This window comes from Prionailurus bengalensis, chromosome B2, assembly GCF_016509475.1.
Source record: "Prionailurus bengalensis isolate Pbe53 chromosome B2, Fcat_Pben_1.1_paternal_pri, whole genome shotgun sequence".
Taxonomy (NCBI): Eukaryota; Metazoa; Chordata; class Mammalia; order Carnivora; family Felidae; genus Prionailurus; species Prionailurus bengalensis.
Window position 1 is genome coordinate 135,772,303 of NC_057349.1, and position 21,094 is coordinate 135,793,396.

Below are 21,094 nucleotides of genomic sequence, written 5' to 3' on the forward strand. Positions count from 1 at the left end.
CTCCCGGATCGCGAGATCGTGACCTGAGCCGAAGTCGGACGCTCAACCGACTGAGCCACCCAGGCGCCCCTCCTTTAGTAATTCTAATTTCATGTTGGATTTTAAGATGAGATTATTGCCTGAAATCTATGAGTTATTTCATTCTGTAATGAACCAGTGTCTGCTTTTTAAATATCTAAATCACAAATTCCTGCTTTATGTTTATTTCTGCCTTTTTCATCTTCTATTTATTTATTACCATTTTCATACTTAACTAAGTTTAAATACATATTTCCTTTCTTTGTTCTGTCCAATTTAAAAACAAAAACAAACAAACAGTAAAACCCCACAACCAGTCACTGGTGCCATAAGGAAAACCACATTTTTTATGCCTCATAGACAAAGTACAATGGGCTCGCTTTCACCATCTATCCTATTCACTTCCCAGTTGTTTTTTTGTTTTGGTTTGCTTTGGTTTCTTTATAACAGGATCGAGGACTTCTGACTTAGATGGAGCTAATCATTAAAGTTTTTTTAGATGCCTTTTCAAAAATGTTCACAGTTTTCGCTCTATTTGGACTGTTTTTAGGATAATTAGCATACTTCAGTCCCTGTTTGCCTGCTCGTAACACTTTCCACCAGTGCTACCGTGACTACTTTTTCGCTCTTAGCTTTTTATTTTGATGCGTCCCTCTCAGTCAACTGGAATATTTTGAAGTTTTTATCGTGAAGATGTCCAGCTGATAAATTCCTAAGCACATTTGGTTTGTCCTTTAAAACTCTGTAGACATGGGGGCACCTGGGTGGTTCCGTCAGTTGGGCGTCTGACTTCGGCTCAGGTCAGGATCTTGCAGTTTGTGAGTTCGAGCCCCACGTCGGGCCCTGTGCTGACATCTCAGGGCCTGGAGCCTGCTTCGGATTCTGTGTCTCCCTCTCTCTCTCTGCCCCTAACCCACTCGCATTCTGTCTCTGACTCTCTCACTCTCAAAAATAACTAGATTTAAAACACACAACACACACACGCACACGCACACAACTCGACAGACACAGAAATGTCTGTGGTTCCTTCTTTTCAAAAATAGTGACCAGAAAAAAAGCCACCCCAAATTTCACCAGATGTAAATATCACCTCTGTGAATTTCCACCCCCATCCCAACTACTTTGCAGAGATGGAAAGTGAGAGGAATTATGGGATATAGCCATGGAGAGGAACTCAGGGATAGAGTGGCCACAGCCTTCGAAAGTTGTTCGTCCTGTGGACGGCTTGTACTTCAGAGATAGGGACACTGTGGCCAAGACTGAGGCGAACCATCCATTCTCCTCTTGCCCCTCAGGGTTTCATCTGTCCTCCAGGAAGGGGACATTCTTCCCGGCTTCTTGCAGGTCATTGAACTTAGTTTTTAGTGCTAGTTAAAGTTCACATCTTTCATTTTATGAGTACTTTAAGGGAAAGGGAAAATCAAGGATGGAACATCAGTAACTTTCCTAATATCACATCTTGTAAGTTTTTGTTTTTTAATTAAATCGTTATGCTTATTGGGATAGGTCTAGCATAGACCAGTAGCATAGATGTGGCATTTTCCTCAGAAAATGCTGGCTTTTTGCCACCCGTGTTCCTTCTGCCACTTAGAATTAGCCCTGCTGTTTCATCCATGTTCTGCCAAGACAATTCTGGAAAAGCAATAAGAAAGAAGTTCATTTTTGTGTCTCCTCTACAGGTGAAGACGGTTATTGGGAGTCTGAGTGCAGACACTGGAAAAGCTTCACCTGTAAAAGTGAGCTATCTTCTTTTTTTTGCTACTCGAGTATGAAACATGCTACAAAATTAATATATTCATAATTTAGGTTTGTTAGGTTCTTTTGTAGAAGTACACTGTAGGCAAAATTGTTCTTGCTTTTAGCTATTTTGTAAGCCAGAATAACAAGTATGGTCACCACAGGATAAAATATGAAAGGAGACGCATACTTTACATATATATATATATATATATATATATATATATATATATATATAACATATATATACACACATGCACACACATGCACACACACACACACGCATGCATGCATACATACATACATACATGAAGAATAAAAATGGAGTCCGGGAGAGTAACTATTGTGTGACTCAGTTTGAAGTCACTTCTTCCCATTGGCCTTCAGCTGTTAATGAGTTGGCCTTTTAGGTTATTTTTAAATGCCTTTTATGGGCTAGAAAAGCTCTCTTTGTCCTTTTGACTTTGAGTTTTTCTGGACCGTTTTAAATCTCAATCTACCTTTGTGGTGGTAGTATTTGAAAAACCACAAAGAATGCTAAAAGGGAAGGAAGGAAGGAGTATGCCTTTTTTTTTCTTTTTTCAGTTCTAGACAGTTATTTTACCCTGCTTCTTTCCTAAGTACTTGATCATTCTCTACCCACATGATAAGCTATATGTCAGGACCCGGAGTGCTGATGTTGCTCGATGACATAACATATCAAGTGCTTACCAGAACGCTAGGAATAGGTGAAGAAACTCAGTGCGCTAAGCATTGCATTATCATTTTTTTTAAACTTTTTTTTTTTCAATGTTTATTTATTTTTGGGACAGAGAGAGACAGAGCATGAGCGGGGGAGGGGCAGAGAGAGAGGGAGACACAGAATCGGAAACAGGCTCCAGGCTCTGAGCCATCAGCCCAGAGCCCGACGCGGGGCTCGAACTCCCGGACCGCGAGATCGTGACCTGGCTGAAGTCGGACGCTTAACCGACTGCGCCACCCAGGCGCCCCTGCATTATCATTTTTAACTCGTCAGTTTAGACTTTCCGTGTTACATCAGGCCTCTTTCTTTCTTTTTCTTTTTTAACCAAACAGTAAAATAAAAGACAAAATTAAAAGCGTAAATGCAGCCCTGGGTTAGAGTTTTGTTGCCTTTAACTAGCAAAATAAGAATGCTTTATTGGAATCATAAATATTTGATACACTGCATTATTCTTCTTGAAGTACTCAAAGTGATTACGAAGACAAATGGTATTTTAATGGAGTCAAGATGACTTTGCTGTGTCAGAGTTCAGAATTCATCAGTGTTTTGTTAACTGGTAAAAACAATGGTTTTCTTGCCGCCGACCTTCATTGCTGGCCACAAAGTCCCAGAAGCTCCTTTGCCTAACTTACGGTGGGACGCTGAAGAGTTTAAAAATCAAGAGTCGGTAGTCCAGAGCTGACTTATTTCTTAGGCACGGTGCCCGGATCCCTGATCCTTTTAAAGACCCGTGAAAATGTTTTCATTTTAATTTCTTTTTCAAAGCAGGAGATAAGTGAATGCAATGGTGAATACAGGATAATGAAGCTTGGGCTGGATGACGTTTTTCTTTGTAACAACGCAGTTGTAAAGTGTAACTTTTGGCATTTCTTATGGAGGAAGGGGCCAGAGTGCCCACAAAAGTCTGAGTCACCGTCAGGCGCCCTCTGCATATGCGAGACCCCGTCACTCGAATGCATTTTTCTTTCTTTTTGGGGAGAGAAGTAATTATTTCTGTTTCAGAAATGATCGTCTTCTCTGTGAATGAGTCCGTGGACTCGTCTGCTCATCAGCGAGGGACACGGTTCTCGCTGCAGAGAAAAGTAACGTGTTGTTAGGCGTAGGAGCTGTGACTATCGGTGCTGTTTCTCTGGAATAAAATCCATATTTTTCCCTCGAGAGACCCACCGATACCCTGTTAGCTTTATAATATGATACAGAGAAATAAGGGAAAGCAAGACTTGACTCCGGAAGCTGTGGTCTGTGTCGGACAAGCATTTTGCCCAAGGGGTGTGTGTTCCCGAGCCCGGTGGCTCAGCCGGCCTCCTTGCTGCCACGGGAGTCTAGAATTTTCCTCCTTCCGTAGCCGCTCATGTCTGTTACCAGGTGCACACCATTCTCAATGGCCGTGACGGATCTGGTTTTGTTTGTGTCTGAAGCCCGGATCTGGTTTTAGAGAAAATAATTCTGTTAGTCTTCAACGGTACTGACTATATACATTGTGTCTAGAATACCTCCTGAAAGTCACTTGTTGATCTTAAAGTAAGCGCATTGCATGTCTGGAGAACTGTTTTTTTCAAAATAGGCAACTCGCTCAAAGATAAACTACCTGAGAGCTAGGATCTTTGTCTCTTTTGTTCGTTGCTATTTTGTTCGAGAAAAAGCCAGACGTAAAAAAGAAGCTCAAATATTTGCCCAAAGAATGAATGGGCTAACGTCCTCCTTTAGAAAAACCGTATTCTGAAATTGCTTTGGGCGTGTAAGCGGACTGCTAGCCCTCTCCTCCTTAGACCGGCAAGCATCCGGGCATGCACACACAAAAATGGACATTGCACGTTAATATAAAATTGTCATCTACCAGACTGTTACCGGCCAACTACATAAGAGCTGTCCTCTCTACATGAGCAAGCCAGTGTAGACGGGGGGTACCACTTAATCAGATGAAGTCAGGAAAGCAAGAGAATTCTAGAGAAAGGTGCCCCTCGCCCCAGCTATTGGAAACGTAGATCTAGAGGTATAAACAGAATCAACTGACTTTAATTAATAGCACTTGGTTAGGTGGTCCTGGTTTACTGAAAAACCAGAGGAGCGTGGCCCTATTTCGCATGGTTTGTTGACTCGAGGAGAACTGGAATGCATTATTTTTCTGTCCACGTGCCATGAGTGTGCGCGTGTGTGTAAGAGAGAGAGAGAGATTCAGCTTCAAGACTGCATTTTAAAGCAGCCCCCCCAAATATATGCATTACACACACCCACGTGTACATTTTCTTTCTTTTTTTTTTTTTTAAAGATTTGAATGTTTATTTATTTATTTTGAGAGAGAGAGAGAGAGAGAACAAGCACGGGAGGTGCAGAGAGAGAGAATCGCAAGCAGTTTCCACGCCGCCAGCACAGAGCTTGATGTGGGGCTTGAACCCATGCACTGCAAGATCACGATCTGAATCGAAATCAAGAGTCGGACGCTTAACCGATTGAGCCTTCCAGGCGCCCCCGTAATTTTTTTTTCCTGAACAAACTTGCCCCTGCATTTTATTCTCATTGTGTTCTTGTCCAGGGTCCCACCCGCCCTCTGAGGAAGGTATGTTGGGACAGAGCTGCCGTTAGGAGTGCACGGTATGGAGCTGCCCAAAGAGCAGAAAGATGCCAACTAAATATATTGTAACGCCTGCACCCGGCGCCGGGGTGCTTGAGTGTCCTGACCTTTACTGCTCGTGCTAGCAGTTTCCGAGCCCCTTCTGAGGTCCAGTGGGGGTGCAGGATAGTGGGGCGGTTTCTAGCGAAGATCCTGAAGACTAGACGTGGTGTGTCTCCTGTGCCAGATGTGCCATCACTAAGCGCTGCCGTGATGGCTCCTGAGGGGCCTGCAGGGGGGTCACGCTCTTCTCTGGAGGGTACACATCCCTCGTGTCTCCCGTCCCCACACGATGACTCTCACTGCCCTTACGTGAGCAGGTGCATGATGCACACGCATTGAACCCAGGTCACCAGCTGCTTCTGTGGTACGTCCAAAGGGTACAGTCCTGGAGCTGAGGGCTTTGTGGGATTGAATATTGAGGCTTATTACCCCCAGGACTTACAAACAATACAATGCAGGCATGCTCGGGGAGGGATCAGCTGTTTCGTCCTTCCGTGTCCCGCGGGTGTCCTCGCCACTGTGTTCCCAAGGCCCTGTAAGAGGGTTACTCAGGCTGATAGATTTGTTGGATGGCATCTAATAGAAGGCTCACCAGTGGCTGCAGCGTAAATGATTCGCACTGCGAATAAATAACTTGTTGTATTGAACTACACACTGCTAATCATATAACCATCCAGCGGAACTCTTGGCCCAGTGCTGGAGGACAGGGCTTCACGCAGGATGGGATCTTTAAAAAGTCATCGAGGGGCGCCTGGGTGGCGCAGTCGGTTAAGCGTCCGACTTCAGCCAGGTCACGATCTCGCGGTCCGGGAGTTCGAGCCCCGCGTCGGGCTCTGGGCGGACGGCTCGGAGCCTGGAGCCTGTTTCCGATTCTGTGTCTCCCTCTCTCTCTGCCCCTCCCCCGTTCATGCTCTGTCTCTCTCTGTCCCAAAAATAAATAAAAACGTTGCAAAAAAAATTTTAAAAAGTCATCGAGATGCTTTCCTTCTGCTTCGTCCACTGCAAAATCCCCTGGGTATCTCTTGACGTGCGGTGTCATAAAAATGATTTTTTTAGTGTGTCATCAAAGATTAAAGGTGCTATAGCTAAATATAGTGGTTACAAAAACATAGCACAAAATTACAGCACTCAGAAAGATGTATAGATTTGACTCTGCCCAAGCATTGGGCATCTCTCCTCCATTAAAAAGTATCTCCTGGGGCGCCTGGGTGGCTCAGTCGGTTAAGCGTCCGACTTCAGCTCGGGTCACGATCTCACAGTCCGTGAGTTCGAGCCCCGCGTCGGGCTCTGGGCTGATGGCTCACAGCCTGCAGCCTGCTTCCGATTCTGTGTCTCCTTCTCTCTCTGCCCCTCCCCCATTCATGCTCTGTCTCTCTCTGTCTCAAAAATAAATAAATAAATAAAAAACGTTAAAAAAAAAAAAAGTATCTCCTATTTGGGCGCCTGGGTGACTCAGTCTGCTGAGTGTCTGACTTTGGCTCAGGTCACGATCTCGCGGTTCATGGGTTTGAGTCCCGCATCGGGCTCTGTGCTGACAGCTCGGAGCCTGGAGCCTGCTTCCGATTCTGTGTCTCCCTCTCTCTCTGCCCTTCCCCTGCTCACACTCTGTCTCTCTCAAAAATAAAATAAACATTAAAAAAAAAAAAGTATCTCCTATTAAGGAGTTGTTGAGATCGGCTGCACCGACAACGTGAAGTGCGCCCCACACGATGGGACTATACACTTAAAAGTGGCTAAGATGGCAACTTTTATGTTATGTGTATTTTGCCACGATCAAAAATTTCAAAATATTTTTTGAAAGTATCGCCAGAAGTTTGCATGGCTTAAGCTGGGGTAGAGGTTAAGGGGTGAGGAGAGAGTGGAGAGGGAAGACTTTCTCGCTGCAGATCTGTGTCAGTAGGGAAAGGTATGACAGGGTCCCCAGCTATTCCTGAGAAAAAAAAAAAAACACGATATTAGTTTAAAAAAAAAAGTCCTTGTTTTCTCATGAAAGGATGACCTTCGGAATGAGGAACTGGTTGCTGTTCCTGGCATGGAGCATTAGGGGATTCTCAGGACAGTATGACCTCAATTTTGTGGAATTATGGCAATAGGTTTCCGTCAAAAACAAGGAGGGGGTGGGGGCGGGGGGCTTCACGGTGAAATAGCTGGCGTTTGAGCAAGGTTGATGAGTTCCTCTTTCTACACCGCCTTTACCACGCTGCTCTAAGTTCCATGTCTTCAAGGAGGTGCTGTGGGCAGGCTTCCTCAAACTTGAGCATGGACCGTCTCCCCACCTCCTCCACCTGGCCCGGCCTTATAGGGTTTTCTTTTTTAACCTGTTAACCGTGTTGTTCTGTGGAAGGTAGTTTGGGGAATACAGACGCAAGGCCAAGTGTGGGAACACAAACATAGAAATTGCTTGTAGAAAGAAGCAGAGAAGCAACTGAAGCCAGAATTGTGACCCGTCCCCGTAGGAGGAGCTGGGAGAGCGGACGCTTCTGGACCACAAAGCCCTGCACGCCAGCTCGGGGTGCCCCATCTCCATGCCCGGTAACGGGGCCAGGCCTCGCGTCTGCTCATTAGAGATCCCTCACCTTCGGCGTTCCCCTCAGAGCGACCCGAAGGTTCCGTGTCTGAAACTTGTGGAGCGCCTTGAAAGCATTTAGCTAAGCCACTGGCTCAAGGATCGGCAGAGATGATGTCCGGTCATCTGAAATTCTAATGTGGGAGAAGGTTGCCTTAGATCCTTCACTATTAACCTACGTCCAGTCTAATAACATGTGATAGATTCCGATGGGCTCCTTATGTGAACACGTTTCCTGGAAGTGGCGTAAAACTCCTTGGCCCGAGTCGTAATTGATACATTGTTAAAGGTGATCTGTTTCAGGATCGTTTCCTAAGTGAGGGCGTACTTTGCATGAAACGGTGAAGTACAAAGCACCCCGCATTGTGAAGGGTACCAAGGCGAGAAGAAAAGGCTTCTGCCCTTGGAGAAGTTCTAAGACACAACTAACAAATAACCTTTCTGTGAAGCAGCATGTGATAAAGAGTGGCATCAGAAAGGTATTTTACCGAAGAGCTTAGAAATGTGATCCGAAGAGGTGTACTTCCCGTATAAATTGTTCACTTCTGGGGGACTCAGTCAGTTGAGCGTCCGACTTCGGCTCAGGTCGTGATCGCACAGCTCATGAGTTCAAGCCCCGCGTTGGGCTCTGTGCTGACAGCTCAGAGCCTGGAGCCTGCTTCGGATTCTGTGTCTCCCTCTCTCTCTGCCCCTAACCCACTCGCATTCTGTCTCTGTCTCTCTCAAAAATAAATAAACAATAAAAAAAAAATTTTTTTTAAGTTCTTCACTTTGGTATGTTCTCTGTCTTTGAAAATGATGCTTCTTTTTTGTTGGTTGAGTATGAAGTTATCGGTTAAGTCAAAACTGTTTCATTGTTATTCACATCATCAGTATCCTTACTTTTTTCCCACTTTTTTTCCCTGTCATGTTCTGAGGGCTGTTTTAGAGCTCTCACTGTGTTAGTGAATTGTCAGTGTTTCCTTTTAATTCTGTGAGCTTTTCCTTTCTGTGTTTCAAAGCTATGCTTTAGATACATTAAGGTTCACAAGTTGTTCACTTATACAGCGAGGTGCAGGTAATTGTTGTATTTTAGAAACCAGATGGAGTATCGTATCCCCATGAAGGATGGGGGTCACGCAGGATTATTGGAAGTTTCATGCTCTGAACATCTGCAGCTGAAAATCTACCTAGGATGGGCCCACCAGGGGCTTACCCGGGGAACATGTAATGGGCACGGAAAAGCTGTCACCTAAAATGTCAGAAGAACCAGATGCGCCCAGTGGTGCCAGGTCTGCTTTCAATAGCTATAGATAATGAATCCAGTGTCTGGAACAGACAACTAGTTTTAATATTTGAGACACTCGTAGAAGCCCTGGACCAGTCTCAACAGGCTTAAGAAGTCAGAATTATCCACCATGGCCGGCAGTCATCAAGGCCTGCGTTCACGCGGACTGCGTAACGCTGCTGTCACCATCACCTCTGCCTCGGCCCCTTTCTTCCCGTTCCAGACCCCAGGCATCTCGATTTCAATTGCATTTTCCAAGGTCCGCCTGCTGTTAGAAGTGTGTGTTTTATTGCCCGACACCGTCATGGCTGTTCGGGGCCATAAGGGAAGCCTGTTCTGGAGGAAGATTACATTCGTGATAAAGACTTTTTAAAGTTAAGTTGGGCATTAAAGCAATCATTGTGTTTTAAAATTGAAAGACACAGAGTTGCAATTGATCTTAAGTCCTGCATTAAGTAGAGTATTTTCTTTTAATATTCTTTGTCTTAAAAAAAGAAAAAAAGTGGAGTCTGGCTTCTTAAAATGTTGTAACTTCGTATATATTCCTTTGATTTCTAAAGCGTGGTCATTCAGAGGAAAACAGAGTGGACCAATTTCACAGGTCCTCGTAGATGGGATATTGGAGCCACCAGGCTCTTAGCCAGATGACCGACAAATCATGTTTCTCTGTTTTCCCTTTTATTTCTAAGCCCTCTGCCTCAGCACTGACTCTCTTTCCTGGGTGTTTCCAGTTGGGGAGCTCCCAGTCACCTCCAAGGTCACTTATTCCTCCAACTAAGTTCTAAATCCTATTTGAGGAGATGAAGATATTTTTGTGCGTGCTTCTCATTTTTTTTTATTTTTTTTTTAAATTTTTTTTTTAACGTTTATTTATTTTTGAGACAGAGAGAGACAGAGCATGAACGGGGGAGGGGCAGAGAGAGAGGGAGACACAGAATCGGAAGCAGGCTCCAGGCTCTGAGCCATCAGCCCAGAACCCGACGCGGGGCTCGAACTCGCGGACCGCGAGATCGTGACCTCAGCCGAAGTCGGACGCTCAAACCGACTGAGCCACCCAGGCGCCCCGAGTGCTTCTCATTTTAAATGCACGTTTGACATTTCTTTCCCTCCTCCCCGCCCCCTCCCCGTCCCCCAATACCTAATTTGTCACCAGATCTCACTAAATTTTCCTCACCCTCTGTTTCATCCTTCTTTTCCGTTTCCACGGCCCTTCATAAAGGGAAACGCTGATCACTTGAGTATTTATCACACACTGGGCACTACATTTAGCTCTTGAACCACACAGGTTTGAACTGCACGGGCCCACGTCCACATGGATTTTTTTCACTAAATACAGTACAGCCCTGTAAATGTATTTGCCTTATGATTTCCTTAATAAGATTTTCTTTCCTCTCGCTTACTTTATTGTAAGAAGAGGGTGCGCTTTTTGGGGGGGGGGGCTTTTTTGGCGACTCATGTACTCTGGAACCCATGCCCCCACGATTCGACCGCATTAAAGAGCCTGAAGAAGATTTTATTGTAAGACTACAGTTTTTAATGCATGTATACAATATATGTTAATCGACTGCTTATGTTATCAGTAAGTCTTCTGGTCAACAGTAGGCTATTGGTAGCTAAGTTTTGAGGGGAGTCAAAAGTTACATACCAATTTTCAGCTGCATCGGGGGCGGGTTAAGGGCACTGACCCTCACGTTGTTCAAGGGTCAGCTGTCTATACTTTTTCTTACTTAATTCTTTTAGCTTTGTGCAGTTATTATCATGAATTGAACTTCCCATGTTAGGACACTGAAACTCTCAGAAATTTAAGTCATTGCCAAAAGTCACAAAATTAGTAATTAAAAAAAATTTTTTTTAACGTTTATTTATTATGGACAGACAGAGACAGAGCATGAGCAGGGGAGGGGCAGAGAGAGAAGGAGACACAGAATCCGAAGCAGGCTCCAGGCTCTGAGCTGTCAGCACAGAGCCCGACGCGGGGCTTGAACTCACGGACCGTGAGATCATGACCTGAGCCAAAGTCGGACACTTAACCGACTTAGCCACCAAGGCACCCCCAAATTAGCAATTTTTGAAATAGGACAAGTATAAACACCTGGGTACAACCCCAAGTCTAATATCTTCTTTGCTTCTGTGACATGTGGAATGCCACCCACAGCCTGGCTATACTGCGAGCCTGTGTTGCCACCTTGGGGCGGAAGGACCAGATTCTCTTTCTCTCGTTTTTCTGAACTTGCAAACCTCCTGCTGCTTCTGCCCACCAGCCTGGTCTGCGCAACGTCTTGGGTTAATTATGTCGGGTGTCTGGTCTAACATTCACAATGACGTGTTGCTTGCTCTGTAAAATCTGACCTTTCTAAACATGTCATCTTTAAGTCAACTCTTCCAGAAAACTGTGTTTTGTACCACTCAGAACCCTCTCCATTCCTTGGAGTTGGTCTGCAAGAAACACAGGGGGCTCTGGGGTCAGCGGGACCTGGGTGCGTATCTCTCCTTCTCTCTTCCCTGGGACCTCGGGCAAGTGTTTTGCCAATTTCATCTGTGAAATCACGGCCGTAAACTCACTTCAGTTTAACTGTGAGTCTAGAGAGTGCGTGTTCAGTGCCAACTGTAGTGAGAGCCTGGCCCCTGGCAGGCTCTCAAACGGAGCTGGAGGGTAGTAGCAGTAACACTATTATCTGGACCTTATCTCTCCTTTTAAACTCAGTTCAAATTCCTCCTCCTGTTTAAATTACTCTGAACTGATTTTATCTGCCTGCTCCTCAAAGCTGCGGTATCAGTTAGACTGCGAACAATGCATTTAGCAATTTTAATTATGTGATGCTGCCTTGCGATCTTAAAAATGCGGCTTGAGATGCCTTCTCGAGAGCTGTTAATTCCTGCTCTAATGGACTGAGGTAATTCAAAGGCTGAACTAGGTCTTACACATCGTATCTAGGCTGGTGCCTGATACATAACTATTCACAAACTTTTTTGATACGTGATTAAGAAATTTCACATTCATTCATAAGAAATCAATACGCTGAATTGGTTTGAAATATGGAGATATTTACACCCAGGTAGGTGCCTCTGTCGTACATGATTAGCCCAAATTTCTTTGTCCCTAGTTCTGAATGTGAAGACTATTGCAGAGTAAATTTTAAAACTCCAAGACATTTCATTATCCAATATTTCTTTAAAAAAATTTTTTTAATGTTTGTTTTCGAGAGACAGAGAGAGACAGAGAACGAGCAAGGGAGGGACAGAAAGAGAGACACACACAGAATCTGCAGCAGGTTTCAGGCTCCGAGCTGTCAGCACAGAGCCCGATGCGGGGCTCGAACCCACAAATGGTGAGAGCAGGCCTGAGCCGAAGTCGGACACCCGACAGACTGAGCCACCCAGGTGCCCCTAAAACTGTCTATCAAACCCTTAAAACATGGATGTGTATGCGGTCATTTGTTTTTCTTGGGATAACTCCAGATTAGGAAGTATTCTGATTTTCCTCGTAACTTATTTTCCAGGCTTAATTTTTTTTTTTTTCTCGTGCAGCCCTCCACTTTTCTTCTTTGCCTCTTCAGTCCAATCACTTTTTCTCCCCTCCCCCAACCAGGTTTTCCCTCAGGAGAGTCTGCTGGAGAGGACACCACTGTTCTTTATGCCTGAGGAAAAGTCTTAGAGATGAAAATGTAGCGGCCCTTTTAAGCTGAAGGCACGACTTGGTTCGTTACGGGCCTTTTAGCTTTACTTAACCACTCTTTATTGACAGCAGAGTCTTAAAACTCCACACTTTATCTCTCATTTTAACTGGAGGATCGGAGCCCCTCTCTAGACAATGTAAGGATTGTTGAAAGAAACATCATTTGAAGCAACTTGCAGGCAAGGTGTGTGTTTCATCCTGAAGTCTTGCACAAAGACTGTTTCTAAGCAAAAAAAAAAAAAATATATGACCAATCTGAGCAATCTGTGGCCTACGTAGAAGAAGTTATTTGTGGAAATATTTACTTGGGGCAAAGGAAGTCTCCTTGGTCCGCTGGATCTAAAAAGTTGTAAAATTGAACTGCGTGAGATCCTTTGAAGAAGGAATCCCCATTCCGGGAAGATGGCCTTGTGCTTTCTTGGGGCTGAGGAAGGGGGTGAGGGGTTAAGCCACTTCCCCCAGCTGTCGAGACGTGTCATCCCATCACATGTCCGGCTTGGTGAGCAAATCTCCTTCTCTGTGCCCTCGGCCTCGACGTCTGCCTGTGAGGCGATGCTAGCTGGAAAAAGCCTCAGAGGACGTAGAGGCCAAGGCCGGCTTGCCCACACCACCCCTGGGATCTAGCAGGATCTCTCTCTTCGCAAAATGCCCTCTCGAAAAACCCCTCCAAAATTTCTCAAGAGCACTTGAACATTCGTGACTGGCGGTCTGTCGGGAAAGACTGGGAACTGATGAGGGTTCGGGCAGTAAAATTAGGTATATACACAGCATAGGTCATGTGCAAGCCATCTTCGATTCAAGCCAGGGTGATTTTCCAACAGTTCATTTGAAAAATACTTTGGGGTGTATTTTTTCCTCATTAGACATAAAACCACGCATGAGGAGTCCTCAAGCAGACAGAGCCTACTGAACCCATACTGGTCCCGAAATGGAATCTTGTGCCTACATTGGGGCCATTTGGAGGGTGGGGTCCTGTTACCTACATTCTTTCCCCACTGTTCCCACAAACAGTTGAAAGTCTGGTATTTGTAGGCGAACCTCACCTCCTGGAGAACTTCTCACAACTAGAGAATGTGGCACCCACGTCTTGTATTAGGTCATGCATCTTGATATCAGGCTTTATAGATTCGCACACGAGCTATTAAACTATAGTCATAAAGACATAAGTAATCGTGTGTAAGAATGAAACCGTGGAGCTTCAGGGACACATCAGGGCAATAATAGGAACACAGTGTATCACACTTTAAAGTTTTATGCTTTTACGTCTTATCCCAGGTAAAACTTGGAAACTCTAAGACCTAGGTGTTCTCATTTCTTTTGTAGCAAGGGCTTAGGTGGAATGCGTTGGGATAAGCAATAAAATAGCACCTCATATGCCGAGGGGGGAGTGAAGAGATGGTGGGGATGGTGACCGAGCCTCATGGGGGCTCAAACAACATGTGCACGATATGTACATATCGCGAAAGGAGAAATGAGAAATATACCCACTGTGACCGCATGTCCCACAGTGAGCATTTGCTAGTCGTGGGTAATTCGAGGTTGAAGGAGAAAAGGAAAGGATAAGGACATCTTTGCCTTTCCCCCCCTTCAACTCCTCATCTTCCCAGTTCGGCTTACCCACCCCCCTGGCATCTGAGACATGTTGTTCCAGAAAGACACTGATAACCTACATCTGGAGCCCACCTTGAGGATTACTGTGTGTTAAAAAGCTTTTATGTGGCTTTTTATATGGCTGGGAACCATATATACCATTAGGACCTGGAACACATTTTCCTGTAGAAATAAACAACCATGTACCGGGAGTCTTTTGGAACATGCTCCCTTTTTAAATTGGTTCTGCCTGTACATGTACAGTTGAGTGAGCCTGGGAACAGAATAGGAAAACCCTGGATTCTCTTGGGGGATGTAAGGCTTCTTTCCTTTGGAACTCAGTGTAACTGTTCTGCTACCTTGTGTACCCAGAGACCTGTCCCAGCTATGTATTTCTTAGACACAAAATAAAATTTCAAAGTTTTCCCTGTGCTTTTTTAATGAACATGAGCTTTCCTATCTGAGAAACTTTAAACACTTATGAAATGATTATGATGCTCATGGGGTCACTTAAGAGTACAGAGAACAGATGGGAAGAAGGTTCGTTGACATGACCAGCTGACCTCCTGTGAGATATCGAACGCTGTAATTTATTTTTCTTCCTCCGTGATCGTTCTTCTGACCATCTTGAAAGACAGCCAAGAAAACTTTCTCTTCTAATTATTTCCAACTACTTCTCGGCAGTTCATTCAGACTTACGATTAAACAAATCATCCGGGCTTTGGGAGTACCAATTTAAACATCAAATGTTTGCATTTATATTGCAGAGAGAGGATTAATTCTCTCTCCCGCCACCAGGTTTAGCCTGAAAGGCCAATTATTTACCTTTGCTCACTCTTGTATACTGAGCAGTTGTTGAGTAAACGGATTAAATAATATGGTATCTTGAGTCAGGAAAATGTGTTTCCCAAGTGAACCATTTAGAGAAAAGGGCAAGCATTTTGTATTTTAGATTTATAGCAAATTGAAGACTTATATTCTAAGGAATTTTTATTTTAGCAGATCAGTGTATGTTCAGGAAGAAAACGCTAGAGATACGTAAGGCGCTTTCTTTCCTAACATTCAAAGCACATGCACGGTTATTACATTTTTTATCTCCCACAACCCCATCCCCAAGGCTTCTGCTTTCCCTGCTTTACTAGTTTCATTGGGTTTTTCCCTGCCCTGGGTTTTTACTTTATCAGATAGAATGTTTTCAACTATAAGAAAGACTCTAGTTCAAATCTGTTGAAACAAAAGGAAATTAATTACTAATCTATCGAAGGAATATGTCCTTTAGGGTTCATTGACTCTTAGGAACATCACTGATAATTCAGTTTGCCCCCATCTTTCTTGGCTTCTTTCTCTGGCAGATTCTCCTAAACGATCACAAAATGGCTGCCAGACACAAATGGTTTCACAGATTCCTTTGTCCATCTGCACCAGGAGAAAGAGAGGGATCTCTCCCTAGCCGTGGAATACAAGTCCCTTCTTCCAATCCAATGGTCTCTTACATCACAGAGAGGAATAACCACACCAAGAATGCCATGAACTGATTGGCTTAGATTAACCAGGATCCACCAATACAGTTGGGGATGGGATCAGCTGCACCCTTACCACATGACTGTGAGTAGAAGAGATGAAGAGGTGGACACCTCAACGAAACAAGGGCTTGTTGGGAAGGGAGAGGTAGAGAATAGGTGTTGGGTGAACAATCTACAGTGCCCACGGAAGTGAGGTTGTTGTACTTGTCGCGTTTTTATTTTCTAAATAAAACTTAGTTCTGAATATAATCCGTCAACCCCTGGCTCTTATCCCTTTGCAGACTGTCCATTGTTCTAGAAAGTTCCTCAAGTTATTTCTTGGCACCTTGGAGAAAGGGGACCACGTCTCAGATTATGAACAACTGGGGTGTTGTCTTCATCTTGTGGTCTTAAGTTGCTGAGTCTCCGTGACCGGAAGGTGGCAGCCATCCAGCCTACCATGCTATCCAGAATCACCCATGCGCAGAACCCACCCTGGGCCAATTGGTGCTTGGTTTTTGGAGCATGTGCCAGAGTCAGACTATACTCTATGCAGAGCTGGAGACGTCGCTAATGTCTCATGGAATTTTAAGTGCAAATTATTCTGTTAGAAAATACCGTCTGCTCTGCGTTCCTCTATCTGTAGGACTCGGACGTAGACCTTAGGGCCCATGGCGCCTGAGGACAGTAGACCAATAACTGAGCTGCTGGGAGTGGCTTCTAGGCTTCTGGCTTCGACAGCTGGGTAGAAGTAAGTTGTGATCAGACAGGCAGGTTCCATGTGCTACTTAGGGCCCAGGTTAAATAGACCAACGTAGTCAATTTCATTACCTCCTCATCCCTTATCCCAATGCCATGTCTGTAGGAAGATGCGTTCCAGTCCCCTGACGTTATGTCTGGGCTCAGAGTGCTTTAGAACTCAATCTGTTTGTAGGTTGCAAGTTACTTAAATAAAGCGCGGTCGTTGGTGTCACTATCTTGTGTTGTCCTCCTTCTCCAGCAGCATTATGTCATCGGAAAAGAAAGTTTTGGTGGGGAAAATGGAACTTTTTTTCCTGCTTGGGTCAAGGCTTTAATGATTTAATTTAATAATTTAAATTAATGATTTAATTTAATAATTAATGTCAAGGCTCGGCACCGGGCTTTCTTCCTGCTGGATCGTGTTACTCAATTCCAAGGGTACCAGCACAGATCGCTAGGGAAAGGCCTCTGTTTCTCTCAGCTATAAAACAGATAGTAACCCCCCCCCCCCAGCTGTTTCTGGCATTTGTTTCTTCATTCCTTAAGGTTTGTCAATCTAGGAACGTTGGTGAAGGTAGCGTGGGGGGCCCCCACTCTGGAGCTCAGGTAATAGTCCAGTTAAGACCAAAGAAATTTGTAATGTATAAACTCAGCCTCAGGATGCCTGGGTGGCTCAGTCAGTTAGGGGTCCGACTCTTGACTTCAGCTCAGGTCACCATCTCATAGTTTCGTGAGTTCGAACCCCTCATGGGGCTCTGCGCTGTCCATGTGGAGCCTGCTTGGCATTCTCTCTCTCCCTCTGCCCCTCCCCAGCTGGCTCGCTCTCTCTCAAAAATAAATAAATGAGCTTTAATTTTAAAACATTACACAAACAAGCAAACAAACTCGGCCTCAGTGCGCCTGTCTGCTCTAATGGGGCCTCGCTTCCACCTCTTAAGTGGAAATGGTGTCCTGACGATGATCTGGTGTTTCCTTCCCTTCTTTCCACGTTGGAAATGCCCCTTGTTTGAGCAAAAACTCCTTGTCGAAAGCAACGGCAACAGCAACAACAAAACATTGAACAGAGATGTATGATCTCTTCTGCATCTTCCTTCACCCTGGCAGTTCTCTGGGTAAAAGAAGCAAGTTATACAAATACAATGTGGACAAAAGGTGTTACAAGGGTCAGATGTTCCCCTTTCGGCAGCTGGATGGAGTTGTGGCTGTCTGAAGTCAGCCCGTATATTCAGATTGGAATGTTGCCCAGAGAAGAGGGTTGAGGAACAGTGTAGACTTGGCCTTCCTCTCAACAAGCGGGGTCCCCACAATATACTACCGGCTCCCCCTTCAAGGGCATCTGTGGTCTGATTCTGTCCAGCTGTATCTCTGGTTTCTTTCCCAGCCCGTACCCCTCTGCTAACCTGAGTCTGTCTGTCATCTTGCCCCATTCATGAAACATCTTTCTTCTCTGCGTGGAGCAGAATTGTACTTTCCAGATAACCAGTGAGCCTTGTGTGTCTCTGCCCGTCTCTGTGCTCGCTTCAGCCACACGGGGTATTAATTTTAGTTGTAAATACGTCCTGTTACTTATGAGAAAATCGGGGCCCAGAGAGACGTGGTGATGCCCCCAAATGTGCCCAGAACGCTTGCACCAGAGATGGAACTGAAATCAAGATATCCTGTCTTCCAGCTCGGCATGGTTGCCATCCGACCAAATGCATTTATAAGATTCTTTATTTTCTTCGCAATGGGTCTGTGCGTGTTGTGTATATATTTATACGTATACATGTACATATATACACACATATTTTACACTAATGAACAATAGGAAAGGTGGATTTTTAAAAACTGATTTGCTAAATTAGTCTGGAGCTGGGGATGCAAGCCATTCAAATCTTCCAATGTGAAAATTGGGCCTATTTAAACGTATATTAAGGCTGGGCTTATATTACCTTCGGTTACCTAATTATTAAGATTTCAAGTTTCTCAGATCCCTAAATACTTGATCACTAGCCTTTTAAAATACTGTATTGCTGTAGACATGACTTCTTTATTTGTTAATGTTCATTTATTTATTTTTGAGAGAGAGAGTGTGTGAGTGCAAGTGGGGGAGAGGCAGAGAGAGAGGGGAGAGAGAGAATCCCGAGCAGGCTCCACACCGTCAGCACAGAGCCTGACACGGGGCTCGATCTCATGAACTGTGAGATCATGATCTGTGCCCAGATCAAGAGTCAGATGCTTAACTGACTGAGCCAACAGACTCCCCTAGACTTCTTTAAAAAAAAAAAATTTTTTTTAGTATTTATTTATTTTTGAAGGAGAGAGAGACAGAGTGTGAGTGGGGGAGGGGCAGAGAGAGGGGGAGACACAGAATCCGAAGCAGGCTCCAGGCTCTGAGCCCGACGCAGGGCCCGAACTCACAAACTGCGAGATCACAACCTGAACTCACAAACCGCGAGATCATGACCTGAGCCGAAGTCAGACGCTCAACCGACTGAGCCACCCAGGCGCCCCTCCCCCTGGACTTCTTTAAAAGAATTTCCACACATGACCTTATGGGTACTTAGTCTCTGGCTGTGGATCAACTCTAAGAAGGCTGCTTGCTTATATTATCTGTTCAATTCAGTCTGTGTTTTCAGCAAACTTGTAAGAGACAGCATTATGAGGTTTGCGTAGAATGGGCTTCTGCTTGTTACACACAATCTAACATCATAAAGTATCTGGGAAGAGAGTAGTTTGAAGCACAGAATCCAGTAATTCTGTCGAGTTATTGGACAACCTCTAATTATATAATTAATTTTCCTTGTTCATAGCAATCTAGTCTTTCCTATTTGCAACAGATGTGTCTAAACAATATGCTTCAATAAATCGAGCAGAAGTATTTTCCTGCATTATAATTATCAAATACAACATTTTGTTGTCCAGCCTCGCTTCTGCTTAGCAACTTTTAGAGAAACTGACCTCAGAAGTCCAAAAATCAATGAAGCGCAGTGAAAAGCAGAATTGGCCCTCCCTGAGAACTAACGGTGATACTAAATCCAACAATAACAAGGAAAAATAGTATCTTGGTGTTGTTGTGGGCTACTTGGCCCTTGAAAAGATTTCTCGGTCAATCAGTGGGCATAAAAGGTTTCAAGACCTCTTGTCTACTTGTGAGATGTGTGTCGAAAGAGACATAAAGAGCAGAAGTATTTGAAAATTGACCTATATACGAAAGTGGCTGAAATGCCTGTAGGCAAATAGGCCTTTCCAGGAATATGACAGTGAAGAGTGAGTCTAAAAGTCCACTTGCCTGTTTCTGTAAGCTGGTTTCTGTTGGGTGTGAGAGCTTGTCTGTGAACTAGAAGGCTTCTTGTGCCCACGTATTGCTGTGTCCTCGTGCCAAACACGTAGATTGCCATCTGTACCTGCCAAGAAACGACAGAAAGCCCTAGCTGTCCTACCATAACTTCCCTAAAAACATAACAAAAACATTATCACGGAAGCATTAAACAATCAAAATACCTTCTAAACAAAGTGCAAGACGATTGGGTTCTTTATGGCTCCCTCAAATATGTTTCACCCTCTCTGTAGTTTAGTTCCAAAGAAAGAATTACGGTTTTTCTTTGGGAGCCAACATTTCCCTTTGTAAATTTCTGGATTTGGGGTGATATTTTGAGTTCTGTAATAAAATGTAATGGTCCATTTGAGAAATTGTACCCTTATTGAGCATAGTTTCTATTACTGGGTTGTTGGAGGCAATTCTTAAGTGTTAGATTCTTCTTTGATCTATCAGGACTCACTGGTTTCCATGGAGTCTTGCTGGCTCATGACCAAGGGAGAGCTCAGTGTTCTAGTCCGCTGGGGTTCAGTGTTCCTAATCAGCCCTGCCCTGAAATATTCACATGAAAGACTTTAAAATCAGAATGCTTTATATGGACCCATGAAAATAAGTTGATTACCTGGCGGGGGAAGGGTACAGTAAAGGCTTAAAAACTTTTGTTTCTTTCAGTTAGTTACATTTTGATATGTTTCTGGAAATATAGTCTTCGGATGGTCCAAAACACATGGTTTTTCCAGTCCTTGTACTTTGTACACAGTAATACAAAACGGAATGTCTTATTTGACCTTACATGTAGATAAAACGAGAGCTAAATTATTGGGACCAATATATTGCATACATCTGGCAATAATCTTTTTATTTTATGGCAGTGACGACTCAGAGCAATTGCTAATCCTAATTTATTTTTCAACATTTTCACTGAAGCTTTCTTCTCAAGGCTTGTTTCTCCCCCCCACCTAGTTCTGTAGGACAGCTAAAATAAGATCACTGTAAATACCCACATTCATTTTTTTAACTCAAACATTTGCACGGCTACTCTGCGGATTCGGGAGAGACAAAAGGAGACCCGCGGCTTAGATCTAGCCCTCAAAAGGAGGGAGCAAAAGCCTTCAAGGCTCGTGACTGTAGCAAGCTGGGATGTGTCTTTGTTGCACAGGAGGAGTAGGAGCAAAGAGAAAGAAAAGGTGACTTTTCTCTGAGTGGACGGAGATTGAAGAGGCTTCTGAGATGGCATTTGAACTTTTTTTTTTTTTTTAATTTTTTTTCAACATTTTTTATTTATTTTTGGGACAGAGAGAGACAGAGCATGAACGGGGGAGGGGCAGAGAGAGAGGGAGACA

General features: G+C 44.3%; 1 protein-coding gene across 1 annotated transcript in view; it reads left to right on the plus strand.

Moving 5' to 3' along the window:
• Positions 1 to 1,672: 1,672 nt before the first annotated feature.
• PLEKHG1 (pleckstrin homology and RhoGEF domain containing G1) overlaps positions 1,673 to 21,094 on the plus strand; it is a 181,115-nt gene continuing 161,693 nt past the window's right edge. Inside the window, exon 1 of the mRNA XM_043592611.1 lies at positions 1,673 to 1,754. The gene's annotated coding sequence lies outside the window, so the exon portion shown is untranslated. The remainder of the gene's footprint in view (positions 1,755 to 21,094) is intronic.